This window comes from Chinchilla lanigera, unplaced genomic scaffold (genome assembly GCF_000276665.1).
Source record: "Chinchilla lanigera isolate Chin_1 unplaced genomic scaffold, ChiLan1.0 scaffold00103, whole genome shotgun sequence".
In the NCBI taxonomy this organism is placed as follows: Eukaryota; Metazoa; Chordata; class Mammalia; order Rodentia; family Chinchillidae; genus Chinchilla; species Chinchilla lanigera.
The window spans coordinates 2186725-2202956 of NW_004955504.1; positions in this window are offsets into that span (position 1 = coordinate 2186725).

Sequence of the window (16232 nt, forward strand, 5' to 3'; positions counted from 1 at the left end):
GAAGGGGGTGGGAAGGGCAGAGGCGGCAAGGAGACCGATGGCGGACAGGACTCCAAGGAAGACGAGGAGGCCTCCCTGCCTCAGCCTGCCCAGCAGCCTGGCCTGCGCCTGCCTCTGTCCTGCTGTGACTGGTGGGAGACCTCCAGATGATGGGGATTCTATTTTTTGGGTGCTCCCAGAAGGATGAAGCAGGAGGCTTTCTTCAGAGAATTTGTACTCTTTCTCTCCACAGGGCCTGGGCCCAGGCTGAGGCAGTGCCATCTCTAAGAGCTGTTGGTACCTGCGCGGGTGAAGCTCCAGGCTGGAGTGAAGAACGGACGAAGGGGCTGGAGGTCCACCCTCTGTGGGTGTCTTCACGCTTCTCCAGGGTCAGGGCTCACTCTTCCTCGTTTCAGTTTTAAACGAGCAAGGGCGTCACTGAAACGCTGGGTGCGGAAGTGTGAAGGGGCGCCTTGCTCTTCTGCAGGGTGCGGGCAGCGAGGCTGCCACTCGCACCCACAACCCCAGCCGGTCCGCGGGGCTTGTGCTGCTGCAGACAAGAGCTCCAGGGGCGTGGGGCCTTCTCCACCTCACACCAGCACGGGCGCTCCTCCCCTCACCGCAAGGTAGGCACGCACTGTGGATTCCTGCTTCCAAATTAAATCTGTTTTTTCTCAAGGTTTATTTGTACCTTAGCAAACACTCTGTGCATGACCAGAGCTGGGGGTTTGGACCTGAAAGCCGAGATCCACCGCGGCAGGCACCAGGTGGTCCTTGCAGAGAGACTCCTTCAGGCCCGCCCTGCCCTGCCCTGCGGGCGACTTCCTGCCTGCCCTCTACCACCAGGGGCCCTGTATTCCAGAACTCTCACTCCCAGCCGGGCTACCAAACGGGCACCAGAAGTGATAATTAAACTAATTCTGGAGGCAATAGCAAAGCGTAATGAAAGAAAGAACGTTTTAAAGAAATTACTCAGAAAATATCACGAGCCCAGGCGCTGGAAACCTTCCAGCCCTGCTAATTGCATCTTAATGCTCTAAAGCGGGTGCAATCGTTCAGCGAAATCTCCTCCATGTTACAATTCAATTGCAGTGTGGTATTTTTCTTTATTTAAAGGAAGTGAATGCAGCAATTATCACAACATAAAAAAGATGCTTCGTTTTCATCTGAGGAAGAGGCGTCGTCTGTGAGTGGGCAAAGTTCTCCCGGCGCTCTCCCCAGCGCTGCGTTGTCTTGCGGGAATTGGCAGACCTTTCCCAGGAATCCCGGGGGGCACCTGTTGTTCTCCTGTTCTCACTCTCGCCCCCCAGAGGCCCACGTCCCCCCACGTCTGTGCTGTGCTCCTCTGCGGCGTTTCCTTCACATGTTGCCGCTGTCCGTTTGCGGGAGGCTTGGCCTCTGGGTGCCACGGTCCCTGCTGCGGTCCCCAGAGCGGTTATCCCACGCCCGGCACACGGAGGCTTGGGTCCCAACGCCACGTCAGAGCCTAGCAGCAGAGGCGCTCTCAGCACACAAAGCTTTCACAGTCCTGAGGATGGCCCAGTGGCCAGGCAGGGAACGCAGACTTTCCAAGCGGCGGCCACAGCCCGGCAGTGCAGCCCGGGTCACTCTGGGAAAAGCTAAACATGCCAGGGTGTTTAGAAGTGCTAGATCAGGGACTGTTTACAAACACCAAAATACAAAAAACAAAAAGCAAAAAGCATAAAAAATCAAACAACAACAACAAAAAACAAACACCCGAACCCCAAAGCACTTCAGCTCCTGGCTGGGGCAGGTAGGAGAGGGGCCGGGCCAGGCCACGGCGCAGTGCCCTTGGACATAGTGCCAGGCGGCACAAGCCTGTGGACCCAGCTACTCTGGAGACTGAGGCAGGAGGACTGTGAGATCCAGTCTCAAAGTAAAAGAAGTTGGGATGGGATTATAGGGGCTGGGGAATCGGTGCTGGGGGCCGGAGTTCAATCCCCAAGCAAAATGAAAGAATGAAAGGAAGAATGAAAGGAAAGAAAGAAGGAGAGAGAGAGAGAAAGAAAGAGAGAAAGAAAGGAAATCAAAGCAATTGGCCGGGTGGTGCCGGGTTAGCCTGCAGGAAGGGCCCCAGCTGGACCTGTGGGTTGATAAACAGGACCCTGGGTCCCCATGGCATGGCATGTGGACGTCCTTGACTGCTCTCCTCGAGCTCAGGGACAGTGGCTGGTTCCTGCGACACTGTGAGGGCACAAGACTGTGGGTCCCCTGTGCAGTGTCTGTGACAGGGACAGAGTCACAGGTGCAGACTCAGGCAGGCCCAGCCCGGCCCGCTCAGCCACTGGCCCTGGTCAGTCCCTGGTCAGTCCCTGGTCAGTCCCTGGTCAGTCCTTGGTCAGGAGCTAAAAGCCGAGCTCAGAGAACTTGGAGAGGATCCCCAAGTTCTCAAGCCCCGAGAGCAGGGTAGCACCTCTGCTTCCTGGCTGTCTCCTTGTTCTGGGAGAAGCTGGTGTCAAAAGCTGGCCTGCACTGCACACAGGAGCTGGACGTCCTACTGCCCTGGCACAGCATGTGTGCACGATTTCAAAGTGAACGCAGTCCAAAATTTAGCTCACACCTGCATTTGGAGATTTCTGAGGAAATTAGACAATGCCTACCCGGACTGACTTCCCTTGGCTAAATCTTTTTTTCTTTCTAGTTGCAGGAGACTGAACACATAGAGATTCACACAGAGCTACATCCTCAGCTCTTATTTAACCCTCAAGCTGCCAAGGGTAGACTTGACCTTGTGATCCTCCTGACTCAGCATCCCAGGGTGCAGGGATTACAGGCATGTGTCACCACGCCCAGCCTGCCTGAATCTTACCCAGACAGGGATGTTCAGGCGGCCCAGGGAGTAACAGTGTTCTGCCCTCTGGCTGGGGACCCTGGCCAAGGTGGCTCATTGCTGTGGACAGCGTTCTGAGGTTTGTGCTTGTCCCAAGAAAGATCTGAATTGACAGCCATGCTCACAGAGTTCCGCCCAGGACCTGGGCAGAGGCAGGGAGGACGTGGGCCTGCAGCCTGTGGTGCACGGGCTGCTCCTGTACCCGCTTCTCCCGTAGCTGGCCTGTCAGCTGGGGCAGTGGGAGCCACTTTCTCCTCAGCCTGCTGCCTCCTGCTTGGGAACTTACAGGGGCCAGGTCCTCCTGGAGCAAGCAAGCACCCCGCTGCAGCCGGAGAATGGGGAGGAAAGCCGCAGAGCTGTCCCAGAGCAGCGGCCCCACGTTCTCCTGATGAGACAAAGCTTAGAGGCTCAGCTGCACACAACACCTCAGTCTCACGGCTGCCGCTGAGTCCCCAGGGAAAAGTGGGGTGCTGTGACAGGCACACTCAGGCCCGCACCCGCCTTGGAGCCCCGGTGTCCAGATCCACTCTCATTCTGTGGGTGGCGAGCAGCCTGCCCCGCTCCTGGCAAAGACGGTTGCCCTGGCTTGCCTGCGGCAGCTGAGCTTCAAGACATAGATGAAGATGGCTGGGGACTCGGCTCCTCCCCTGGCCCTGGTCAGACCCCAGATAACCCTTGGTGGTCCCTCTCCATGGCAGCGTCGTGGAACCAGGCAGATTAATGTCGTGCGGGAGAAGTTTTCGCAGACCCCTCATCCATTATTGAATAATTTTTCATAATCAGAGCACTTCCCACGTCAAACAAAGCCAAGTGCAGCTCAGGGAACTCCCGCTGAGTGCATCAGCGTTTATTTTTCTGGTGAAAAAAATAAACTATTACTTTGACTAATAACTCTGGAGGAATGCAGGTCAAGAGCCCGCTGAGTGGGCTCTGCCAAGAGAAACGGACACCGCGGTCCTCCTCCGACGTCTGCCTGGGGTCCAGGGCGCTGCGCCGGCTTCGGGCCTGGCATGTGTCACGGATGAAAACCTCCAAATACTCGCCGTGGAAGAAAACCATTTTGGGTTCTTTCGGCTTGGAAAACAAACAACTGCAAAGGTTTGTTATTAAAATACTTTGTGCTCAAAATGGTTTATATTTATGCTTAACCTTTAGCTATTCAATTTTTAAACTGGTAGAAGCGCACATGGGTGTAATGGCATCGTAGCTGACAGTGCTTTGACGTGGGAAGCTTTCCTGAGGGATGGAGCCCACCCTAGAGGCCCCGTCCACGGAGGACGCAGGGCTGAACAGGGCCCTCACGGAGAGACCTCGCAGTCAGCGTGCAGCAGCTCACTCCTCTGAAGGCTGCGCCCCCGCCCCCTGCAGGGCTCCCGTTTAGTCTGGCAAGACCCCTTGCTTACCGGGTGCTTGGTGCTCCCTGCGAAAAGTCACGCGTGCCATCTGGCCCTGCAGCCAGGGTCCTCTCTTGGGAATGACAGTCCACCTTGTGCCCCCCCACCCCCGGGCCACCTGTATGTTTTCCTCTGATTCTTTTTATTTCACTCCCACCCACATTTTCAAAGCTCACAGAACAGCTTTTGCCCAGATGCCACCTTCGGTACCCTGAGACGCACAAATCTTTCTGCTTTGCTCCCTGCGTATCTCCCAGTGCCTGTGAGGGGTGGAAGCCCGGCCCCGTGCACCTCACGCTGCTCATCCACGGCCAGCACGCACTTGTGCTGCTCGTATCAATCTGCGTGTCCTTAGCGAGGCTCCGCACAGGGCCCTTGCAAGCGCACTGAGCTCGTATGTGGCCTGTAATTACTGGGGTGACTTCCTCAAGGGACCCAGGGAGGCCGAGGTGGACACGCTTGTCTTCTTGCTGTCCAGTCCTTGGGGAGGAAAGCAGTGAGGACCACAGCTGGTGTGCAGCGTGGACCCGTCACTCACTTCGTCCTGGTGTTTCATGCAGTAACGGAGCGCTCCGTGTGTACCTTGGTTCCTTGTACTTCTGACTATTCAGTCATTCTCTGTTGGTAACCAGCCCAAACCCTGAGTAATTATAATGCGTCTCACCTGAGCACTTTCATGGCCTCCGCTGGGGAGCCTATGGGACCATCACTACCAGGCAGGTGCAGAGGACAGTTCCTGGCCGGGCAGGTCACAGGCTCCAGAATGTGGGTAGACCAGCTGTCTTTGCAGGATGGCTGCGCCTGGAAACCCAGATGTGGGTGTCACCTTGCCTCCCAATATTGCTTCAGATCAGGGAAGAATGGCGTCTCTGATGCATCTTGGGGACAAGCAGACTCCCAAGACTCTTGTGAGTGGTTCCTGATTCCAGGGAGCCCTGGCCCAAGGCCACCGGGATTTCTGCTCACTGCTCAAGGCAATCAGTACGAGGCTCAGGGGTGGGGAATGAGTTGGTGACTTCTTTGTTCCTCTGTAAGGAGACCAGAGTGACATTTAGTGATGGGGTCTCCAGGCAAAGAGGCTGGCCTCCTAAACTGCACATTACACGTTCGGATGGAGACACCGTGAGCAGGGATCGTACGGGGCCCTCGCTGGCAGAGTAAGTGCAGCCCACACGAGTACCCCTGGGTCCTCCACTTTGTATCCCAAGGAAACAGCACACAGGATGCTTATGTGACTCCTGCATCCCCGTGCCTCACAGGAACCTTCATTCCAGAGGTACCACACACCTCACAGCTGTCCCTGAAAGAAACAGACCAACGCACACTTGCTGCACGGGAAACGCTGATGTTTCCACGTGGTGAGCATAAAAAATGAAGTCAGGATGCCTCACCCAGCCTCAGCAGGCCGGACAGGGAAGCCAAGCCCCGACAACAGCAGACTGGCACTGTGGCCTCCAGCCTCACAGGATGAAGGTGGAAGGGACTCTGGAGGAGAGCGAGGACACAGTTTGTGCAGAGAGCAGAAGTCACCAGAGCAGAGAGGAGCCCAGGGACTCAGGAGGGATGTAGGGTCGGCACCCTGCCCCACCAGCTCTCCAGACTTGGCCCAGGAGCTTCAGGCCTGGCCGAGGAACGAGTTCTGCCAGAAGCACTCAGAGCCCCAGTCCTGCTCAGCCAGCACCGACGATGGGCATGCAGATGCCAGCCTGGAAGATCTGCCCCGTCCCAGCCCCTTCCCACCCACACCTGCAGTGGGCACTCCACTGAGTCAGGCGCTGAGGCTGGGTCGTCAGAGTTTCTCCCAGAGCCCTAGAATTCAGCCCAAGCTTGGCTCCCTCCGTAGCGCGTGGATCATCTGTTGCACATCTTTCCTGTCCTGCAACTCCCAAACCAGGACGGAACTTCCATTTGAAAGTTGACAGCTGTGGAGCACTGATAACGAGCAATCACAGGCTGACAGCTGGCGATCACACTGCAGAAGTTCAGAGCTGGGAAACTGGTTTGGAGGACACAGAGAGGAATCCTTAGACGCCCTTGAGCACAGGATTTCAAGGGAACAAAATGTGCCAAATGCGCAGGTGTCCGCTGTCCCAGTATCAAGCTCTGCTGTCACCTTCGAGGACTTTAATTCTTCAGCATTGCCAGTGAAATGGCTTAGTGTGCAACGCGGAGAACTAGAATGTTCGCAGGTATGGGAGAAAAGCAAAACTGAAATGCAGCGGTCCCCACAAAGCGCGTTCTCACCTTACACTGTGAGAATTGCCACTACTAGCACTGCATTCTGGGAAATCCCGCTGCAGGGAGGCCCAAAAGTGTGTGCCGTGTTTTGGAGTTCTGTGTGTGCTCCCCAGCTCAGACCTCCTGGCCTGGCACCCTGAGAATATTTACTTGTCCGGACAAACGTCCCCTGCAAAATGACATTTTTAAGGCTGCTGAATATTCAGAATTCCATTCTGCTCCCTAGACAGGCTGATAAACAATGGAAATAAAAGAAAAGCAGACTTAAAATTCTCTTTGCCCAGTTCCACTCAGACTCCACCATGGCCAGCACAGAACTAACACAGGACCAAGAGGGGACAATTAATAAAATGAAGAATTGCATTCAGCCCGATGGCTGCATCTGTGTAATAGAAAGAGTCTTGTAAACTTTTTATGCCAAATGTTCCCCACCAAGGCTTTTCCTGGCCGTGTTAATTTGGTTTCCACCCAGCACCTGTAGGAAGAAGGTGTCAGCTTATTTGGTGTCGTTTAAAGAGACATCAGTTGCAGTTGTAACCTCAGATGCCTAAACTCGTGACCTGTGAGTGATGGCTCGTTGCATGGAAGCGAGGCCTGAAGTGACCTGGGTGTCCTCCTGAAATGCAGGTCCGCTCCTGAGCAGGGAGAGGAGGGCAGCAGCAAAGGGCAGGGTGCACCAGGCTTTTCCTGCATCCTCCAGATCTCCTGCCTCATCCCGGGCCTTCTGCAGCCCTCTCTGAGTTAATGTCCCCAGATGCCTTCCCCAGGGGTCCTGGGGTCCCGACCTCCTCATCTTTATAAAATCCTGTCTTGTTCACACTGAGGCCAGGCACACTTGCTCATGACCGACTGAATATGTTACCAGTTTATTCTGTGGCTTTGAGGAGTTTCCCCTCACCCTAGACATACTTGGGAGTAATCTTAGGGCTTTCTCACTGAGTTACATCCCCAACCCTTTTCCCCTTATTAATTTTGAGACTTGCTAAGTTGCTAAATTGCCCACACTGGGCTTGATCTTGTAATCTTCCTACCTCAGTCTCCCTGAGTGCAACTTCAAAATCAATCAGTATAAAATTTCCCAATGTAAGTACTATGTCCTCCCATATTCAAGAAGCAAAGTTCTGTGTTTCCTATAATAAATTGGGAAGAACTGACTCCAGGGTTTCTATTTTAATAATAAGATTTTAAAGAAGTTGTCTTGAGAAAGGGTCTGCAGGGATTGACTATGTGATGCTCACCCTTCCCTGCTAAGCCCAATGGGCACCCAGCCAAGCCGCCACTTCTCTGTGGAAGGCAGGCCTTGGTTGTGCTGGGGGACAGCTGCCCTCCCAGGCCAACCTGCAGCCTCGAAGTGATCTCCTGCCTTCTCTCTCAGAGCTCCTCAGGGCCTTGGGTAGTGGGAATTCTGCCTCAGCCTCGTGGGATGTCAGGATTACAGGCGTGTGCCACCACACTCAGCTTCTATTTGCATTCTTGTATGGGGCCGTGAAAGGGTGCCCTCACCCTCTGGGATCTGTGCCCACTGTCCCTGGGCTCTGAGGGGCACACAGGTGCCTCTCACCAGGAGAGGAGAGGAGTCCAGGATGGGGAACGTGGGAGAGGTACTCACCAGCCCCAGAGGGGGCTAGGCACACAGCTGCGGGACCTCCCATGTGGGGCTCGGGGGCCTGCAGCCTGGCTCCCTGGGCCTGTGCACTGCGCCCGACCCGGAGTGGCCCCAGTGGGGCTAAGGGGGCACATTCGCAGGAGCTGGACAGTGCTCACCTCGCTGTGGAGCCAGGGCAGCAAGAAGTAGGCGGGACCAAGCGACAAAGGTGAATTGGGGGTGAGGTGGGAAAGAGAGAAGCGATTGTGGGCGTGCAGATGTCTGCGCCAGCGTCCTGCACACACGCAGGAGGCTTTCTGCCTGAGGGAAGAAAGCCTGTACGTCAGGCCAGGGTGAGACACAGGGCTTGGGGCAGAAGGCCTGTGCTCATGACGTGAGGTGAGAGGAGGATGCCACATGCCGCGATACTCCTGGATCTTCGCACAGGTCTCTGATGGCTCAGGACAGCACCTGGGCGTGAGTGGCCACCTCTGACCTTCACCCCCGACCCCGGGCCCGGCCACAGAGAGCACCCTAGCAAGGCCCCGCCCACCATCAGGCTTCTGTTCTTGTAGTAAACTCCCCCTCTCCGAATGGCGTGCACAGTCTCAGCCCTCATGAAACGGGTGTCTTTGGCAGTGGGAATCGCGTAGGTGGGGACAGTGGCCCTTTCCTGTCACCCATGCAAGGGTCTGCTTGGGGACCCTGGGCACCGTGCAAGGAGCAGCAGCTACAGGAGAGCCTCCAGGCACGGGAAGCACAGGAGGGCCCTGCTCACCCAGCGCACAGAAGGTTGTCTCCTCGGTTTTGAAATCCGCTGTGTGTGGCACTCTGCAAGGAGGAGATCTTATAGCTTGATAGTGCTAGGGGAGCCACCCTCACAGTACGGCCTTAAGAACGGAGAACAGGGACCCCAGCAAAGCTCCGCTTTGCCCGCAGGCTAAGTCCCGAGAGCAGAAACACAACTGTCAAGAAATAATGCCCTCACTGGCCACATGGCACACACACTATGTGTCTGTCCTGGTTTACTCTGGAAAATAGGAAAAGGTCTGCCGCTGTAAGGAATTTACTATAGAGTGACAACCCACAGGTGAAAAACCCATTGCTCCAATGCACAGAAACTCTAAAACCAAGCCCAGAGATCACTCAGAACCCAAACCAACCAGAGAGAAGTCTGACAAAATCCCACACAAAACAGCCGGTAGATTTAATCACTGGGTGTGCTGATCTCAGGGGTTCATTTTGTCTTTATTGGGCTATAATTGACACAATATGAAGCTCACGATGTTATGTTGGGTGAGCCGGTGGACTTTAGCACATAACAAACTGGTGCATCCATCGCCACTGGAGAATTCCAGAACTCTCATGCAGAATGGAAACTTGGCACCCGTCTGACCGTCTTCAGAGTGTCTGTGCTATTATGGGACCACAGTATTTATGGAGAAGTTGTGAGAGCTTTGTGTAGGTTCTGTAGTAACTATATAATTCTAGGAAAATTTGTATTGCCAAGTTGCCTTTTGAAGTGGACAGAAAGCTAACAGATGTTTATGGTGTAAATATTTAACATTGCTAAAGAGAAGCCAATTGTTTCCTCTCTGCTTTTTGAAGTCACACAAGTGCCAGCTATGGATGGGGCATTGCCAGCAGAATCTCTTGGAGACCATGAGACAGAAATATTATTTTGGTGAATACGCAGTGTGTAGGAAATGTCATTAACCCTGGAAATCAAGCTTCCACTGACCAATAACAATTACGGATTCTCTATACAGGCAGCTCAGATGGAGTGTTTTCTTTGCAGTCCTTCCCGAGCTACCAAGAGAATTAATTTAATTCAAGTTTTGTCTCCTAATTTCAAGTCAGACCACCCTCTAGGCATCAATCCCCGGCTGACTTTATCAATAGCAACAAAACTCTGACAGTTTGAAGCTTGCATCTGAAAACACACAGTGAAAAAGCTTTCAAGAAGAGGAAGACATTGACTTTCAAAATAGCCCCATCCACCGCACACGATCATGATAAGGGGCTCTCCAGTGGGAGACTGCCGCACAGCTGTCTTTCCTGGGGACAAATGTGGCATCTCTGGGCTCCTTGCTCTCTTCAGAGACAAAAGTGTCAGTAGAAGGTGCAGGGCTGGCCTCCCTGCAGTTAGGCAGCCTGCTGGGATGGCACTCCTCGCGGTTTTTACACAAGAGATGGGGCTCGTGCTGCTGCTGCTGAAGCACCTGCCCAGCTGCCATGACATCCTTGGGGTGTCTATCCACCAATGGGCCACCCTGTCCCCAGAGCCCCAGAGGTCCCTGTCCTTCTGCTCCGGATGAAATGACTGTAGTCCAAGAGCAGGACAGGTGCTATCTCTGGGGTTCAGCAGCAGGCTCTCCTGCCTCACTGAAGGGTTCCTGTGACATCTCCTAATTGGGAAACTGCCTTCCATTTGGAGGGAATTTGCAAACACACGACGGGCCTTGGGAAGTGACTTCCTGGCCAGGGATCAGATTAGACACCTCAGACCTAATGGTCCTGCTCCTCCCTGACTGCTGCTGCCACGGTCCTGAGACCTCGAAGGCACGGCGAGCACTAGATGAAGACAAAGCCGCCCGCGCCTTAGGACACTGTGGCGCTCCCTCCGCCTCTGCCTAGGCGTTTCCCCAAGGGGAGCCTGGCCCAGCGTTCAGGTGGTTGAGGTGTCTGGCAGGACAGAGGATGCCCAGCCTGGTTTCTCCTTCCCTTTCCTCTTCACTCGAGGCCTGCCCAGGATCAGCTTTGACACCTGTGCTGCCGGGGATGCGTACATGTTAGCAAAAACAGGAAGCTGTGTTTGCAATTACCAAGTACCGCGGAGGGCAGCACAGCAGAAAAGGACAAGGAAAAGCGTAACCAGGAGTGCAGTGCTGCTTTGCTCTGCGCCTGGCTAGGATGGTCTCATGCAAACCCACGCATCTTTAATGAAAAGACTCATCATTTTGAGTGAGTAAAACTTAAGAACACAGAACTAGCATTAGATAGGCCTGAGCTTGCATCTTTTCTCTGCCACTGGTTCCTGGCAGCTGAGTTTACCTTCATCATCGAGGAAGCGTCGGGTGGCATTCTGTAGTTTGCAGCGTTATCGTAGGAATACCAAGGAGCTCCTCCCATACCCAGCCAAGCGCTTGCACGGTTTTATAATTTTATGATTGAAAAACAAGACATACAATAAAACAAGAGAGAGACCCTGGGATGAAAACGCCGGTGTGGTGGGGATGATCCTTTATCCGAGGGCTCTTAGGAAGTCGTGGTTGTTTGCTGTTCGTGTCCTAGCAAAGTAAGGGTTCTGGCAGGCTTGGTTCCTACAGAGTTCCTGTCGCTCCCTCCTAAAATATGCATGAGTCTGAAGACACATTTGCAATGTGGCGCTACCATTTTAGCAAAGTCTCGGGGTTAAAAAACTTTTCATTACATGCAGATAAAATAAAAATCTCAAAAACCCTAAAATTACACAGCTCATTTCCGCCAGATGCCGGAGAGCCCTACTTCAGAAATGGGGTCCTTGTGCTGCGTGAGATGCAAACAGATGCTCTGTGGCACTTTGTTACCGGCCAGCGAGCACACTGCTGGCTCATAAAGGGCACTGTGGGTCTGCGCCGGCAGCGCCGCTCCGACTGCAGCCCGAGGTGGTGGCGGTGTCTGAGCCAGATGCGGGGACGCTGTCGTTAAGCTCCCGTCTCCACTCCCTTTGATGAAGGGCTCCAAAGACAGCTCCCAGCGAACTTTCAAAGGTAACTTTCTGGGTTTCTAAAGTGCGTAAAATTTATGGAGGGTGCAGCACTAAAGCGTGAGAGATACTTAGGGATGCCTTTTATGTGTCCTCTTTTGGGGACCAGATTAGCTGCAGGCTTTTATCAGTAAAGCTGTTTTTCTAAATAATGTGTTTGTGCACTCGTGGCTCACCATTGCTTCCGAGACGCGTGCCCTCTCCCCAGGGCCTGGGAGGGGCTGCCCTGGGAGGTTGCAGGACCGCAGGTGGCTGTCCCAGCCTGTGACACACAGCCGATGGGGCTCCTCCTATCCTTCCATGGCTACTAGGAAAGGAGTAGCCCTGCGGGGGAGACCAGCAGTGGTTCCTCCTCCTCGGGACTCTCTGGTCCTCGTGGGGCTGAGGGCTGCACAGCCCGAGCTCTTGAGCCCAGAGCGGCGCCTTCAGATGGGTTGAAGTGTGGGATGCTGAGCTCTGTGACCAGCAGCCTGTGGTGCTCCTGAGCTCCAGGCTCCACGGCCACCACTTAATGTGCATTGTTGCCTGGTGGGGTGGTAGCGGGTGTAGGGAGTGGCTAGGCAGGTGCTGCTGTGCGTGGAGACAGCCTGAACACGTGCAAAATTACCAGATCTCACCAAAACATAAACTGTAGAAGACCCACAGCCCAGGAGCTTCTCATTCCCTGTTTCGTATAACTTTTCCTCGTAGACTGGCAATTTCTTCCGTGGCAAGAGATAGCCTTACTGGACAGAAAAGGTACCTTTTGTACAACCCAATGTTCCTAATCTGTTTGCATTTTGGCCATACCATGCTTTATGTGCCCTTCTATGAAAACACAAGGGGGGGACTTTGCCCACTGCCTGGGGAAGGTCCTTTCGGCTGGCCTTGATTATAACCTGAAGCTCGGGTGTCCAGGACCCTGCCTGGGAAAGCAAAGCCCTTAGGTGTAGCCTCTGCATCCTGGTAGTTTTCTTAAATGCAGCAGTGTCCTCAAAAATCGCAAATACAGTTTTCCTGGCCGGAGTCGGGATAGCGATGTCTGTCCTCCTCCCACATGTCTGGTCCAAAGTGCAGACGCAGGGTCCACAAGCTGGACTGGCACCCGGTCCAGGGCAGTGAGGGTGGCCCAGGAAGGGCACCTCAGGGCTTCTGGCTCACGGCATCCTCCTCGGACGAACCTGCCCCTCTGTTTCCAAGTCCAGTGCCTGGGACCTGGATAACTGGCCTGTTGACCAGAGAGGCTGCAGTTCCTGGCACTGCCACTAGGGAAGTGCCAATGCCCCAAAGAGACCGGACTGAATAGTCTAACTGGTATCCCAGCAGGGGGACAATAACAAGGACTTTAGTAGGGTTCTTCAAGAGTGAGTGGTTCAAGGACACAGATCTTGTCATCAAGATGAATACTATTCCAGTGACCCTGCACACGTCTCTATGACGAAAACTGCCCCCCAGCCAAGTTCTCGTTTCTAGATTGTAAGGGACATAGGAGGAGAAGCTGACTGGACTTTCTTTATCTGCACTGTGCACTAAATATAGCAAAGTTTAATGAAAGTTTCCTTGAATCAAATCAGTACGGAAAGAGCCACATACATGTGTGTACACTGTGAACGCTAGCATCTGTAAGAATGGTACTTCCTCAGTTCACGAACTCAATTCTCTCCACGGTTCTGGTTGAAAACCAAATCAGATGAGAGCCACATCCAATTTCCCCATAAGCTCAACAATGAGCCTAACCATTGAATTTTATTTGGTTCTTGTCCAACTTGGTTTGAGAACAGAATTGTGGACAGAACTGAGTTCCTGGGCCAAGGCATTTGTCTCTCTTGGCATCTATATATCTGTTTGCATCTATGTGTGTTACACTGATACCTTTATTAGTATCATTATCTGCATCAAAGCAACGTTTGTGTCTACCTCTACCACCTTTATATCAGTGTCACTCTTTGAGTCTCTATCGGTACAGATAACGTCTATATTAAAATCAGTCAGTATCTGTCTTTAGCAATATCCAAGCCAGTGGGTCCGATCTCTATCTACATCATTACCTCCATCCACATCGCTATGTCCACCTACACTATGTCTACCAATCTATGTCTGTTTGTCCATCTGTAAGTAGCTCTAAGAACTTTGTGATGATACAGTTATGGTCAAGGAAAGGGCTGCTGATCTCTCTCTAACAACTGGTCTTTTAACAGATCTTTTACCTTCTTAATATTGATCCCAGAAAGAAAACAATCCTCAAGAGGTATGGGGAAAGGAAGCCAATGGCCAGGACACGTTTGAAGGCAGCCTCACCCCCAGGCACCTGTGTCCCAGGAGACTCACAGTGATCTGGGAACTGGCCACAGGGTTGTGCAGGCCGTGGCTCCAGTGCTGTCCCCAGACAGGAGGTCGCTGGTCCTCACTGCCATGTCTGTGCTGTCCCTCTTGTTACTGGAAACCTCTTGGGCCTGTGTCCCAGGCTGGGCTTGGGTGTCTAGGGTCCTGGCTATATGACAGAACTTCAAAGTACAATTGAAAGGAAATCTCCAGGCTGTACATAAGGGAAGAGCAAACCTCAGGAGGGAATGCAGGGGCACTTTTAGTGTTTCCATGGGAATTTCTCTCGTGAAATTACTTGGCTCCGTGTGCTGGAGACCCCCGGGGCCCTGACTCCGCTTGGTCCCCTCTCACCTCTGGAAGTCAGGGTTGGTCCTTGGAGGACTCTCTCTGTGCCAGGGCACACAGGTGCTGTGGGCACCTGCTGGGTCCTGACGTCTCCCGGTTCTGTTCTTCCACCAGCCTGCAAGGCCAGGGCTTGCCCCTCCTTCACAGGCAGAGTCTCTTAAATTGAATAACTGTCATTTCCAGCTCTGGATGAGCGCAGGAATCACTAACAATCTCATTGAAATGTTCCATATCCTCGTTCTCCAGCAGGTTTGCAGCCTGTGCCGCTAAGTCTGCAAGATTTCAGGGGTGAAGCCGCTTCCGAGCAGGGCTATTTTTCTCCATTGTTGAACCAACTCCCTCCCATCAATTTTCCTTGTCATCTCACGATCCGATTGTGACCTTCATGGGACAAAAGAAGTCCAGCTCTAACTCCATTTCTCTGCCAACGGGGCCTCCCTGTGTATGATGTGGTTAATATTGATTATAAATCACATCAGCGCAGCAAGCCCGCTGTGTCCCCCGACTGCCCTTCCTCCCTGCCCGAGCCGCCCTCTGCCTTTCCCCACTCCGGAGAGCTGCTCTGGGTGTTTCTCCTCATCAAAGGATCACCACTGCTGACTGCATTTCCTCAGGTACCAAAACCTCCACGTCGGGGCCATGAACAGAAGCCAGTGCCGTGACAGACCCTGGCGTCTGAGGCGACACCCATGATCCGATTTGCCCGCAGGCGTGGACAATTTCTGCCCCAGCTCCATGACCCCTGGGGTTGCTCAGGCAAAGGTCAAATGAAGGGGAACCCAGGCACAGCAGAACCACCTGCTCCACTTGGGGCTTGGGATCTGCACACAGGTTTAAGCAGTGTGCAATTCGCACTTATGTGTGGAATTCCTTACAGATTTTGGCACTTGGAGCAGAGCATAGGAATGAAGGGTAATACTGACAATGAACGACCTCACTTTTTCCCAGCGTCTCCAGTGATGTTAAACCCAACATTGGCCACTTAGGTTTTTAACGGTTCTTTTAAAATCCCGATCACCGCTAGCTCTGAGATGCTGGCTCGACTGCGGTGGCACATTCTTCCCTGGCTCCGGCTCTGGACGCTCCCTTCTCGCTGACTTTAGCATAAAGTAAAATTGAATCACAGCAGTGAAATTTTATCTCCTCCACTCTCCTCATTCTCAGCTGGAGTTAATAACACCGGGTTTTAGTCTTTCTCCCTAAGTAGCTTGAAATAGATGAGATTGAAATTAACACATCTGCAGGATGATTAGGTCACTGAGAGATTTTATTAAATTTACTCACAGGGCATTCATTCTTAAGTAGAGAGAGAATGCAGCGCATGACTTCCTTATTACATTACGATCACAGAGAGAGGGAGTTCTTTCTCTGTAACAACAAAGGAAACAGTCTGAAGGATCAGTGAGGAAGTGAGGATCAGGACAATGACCAGGATTTGACAATAGCGAATGCAAGCAGGAGGCTCGCACGCCTTCAGGGCAGCATCCTCAGTGCTGCCTGCTCTTCTCCAAGCTGATCACACCACCTGCCTGGCCTGGCCACCCTTGCCATGCAATGGCATGATCATCGTGTCTGACATGTTCATGGACAGGCGCTCACGGCTTCTGAGGGCTGAGTAGGAGTCCACCAAATATGGAGAAATGGAAGGCACTTAGGAGAGAGGAGAGCACACGCAAGAAGGGAGGTTTTCAGTGATACAAAGGACTTGAGAGGTGCTGCTTGGAGCTTGCAGGTGTCAGAGGTCGGAAAGCAGAGGCGGGTGTTTGGGACCTGACTCGATGTTGGAAG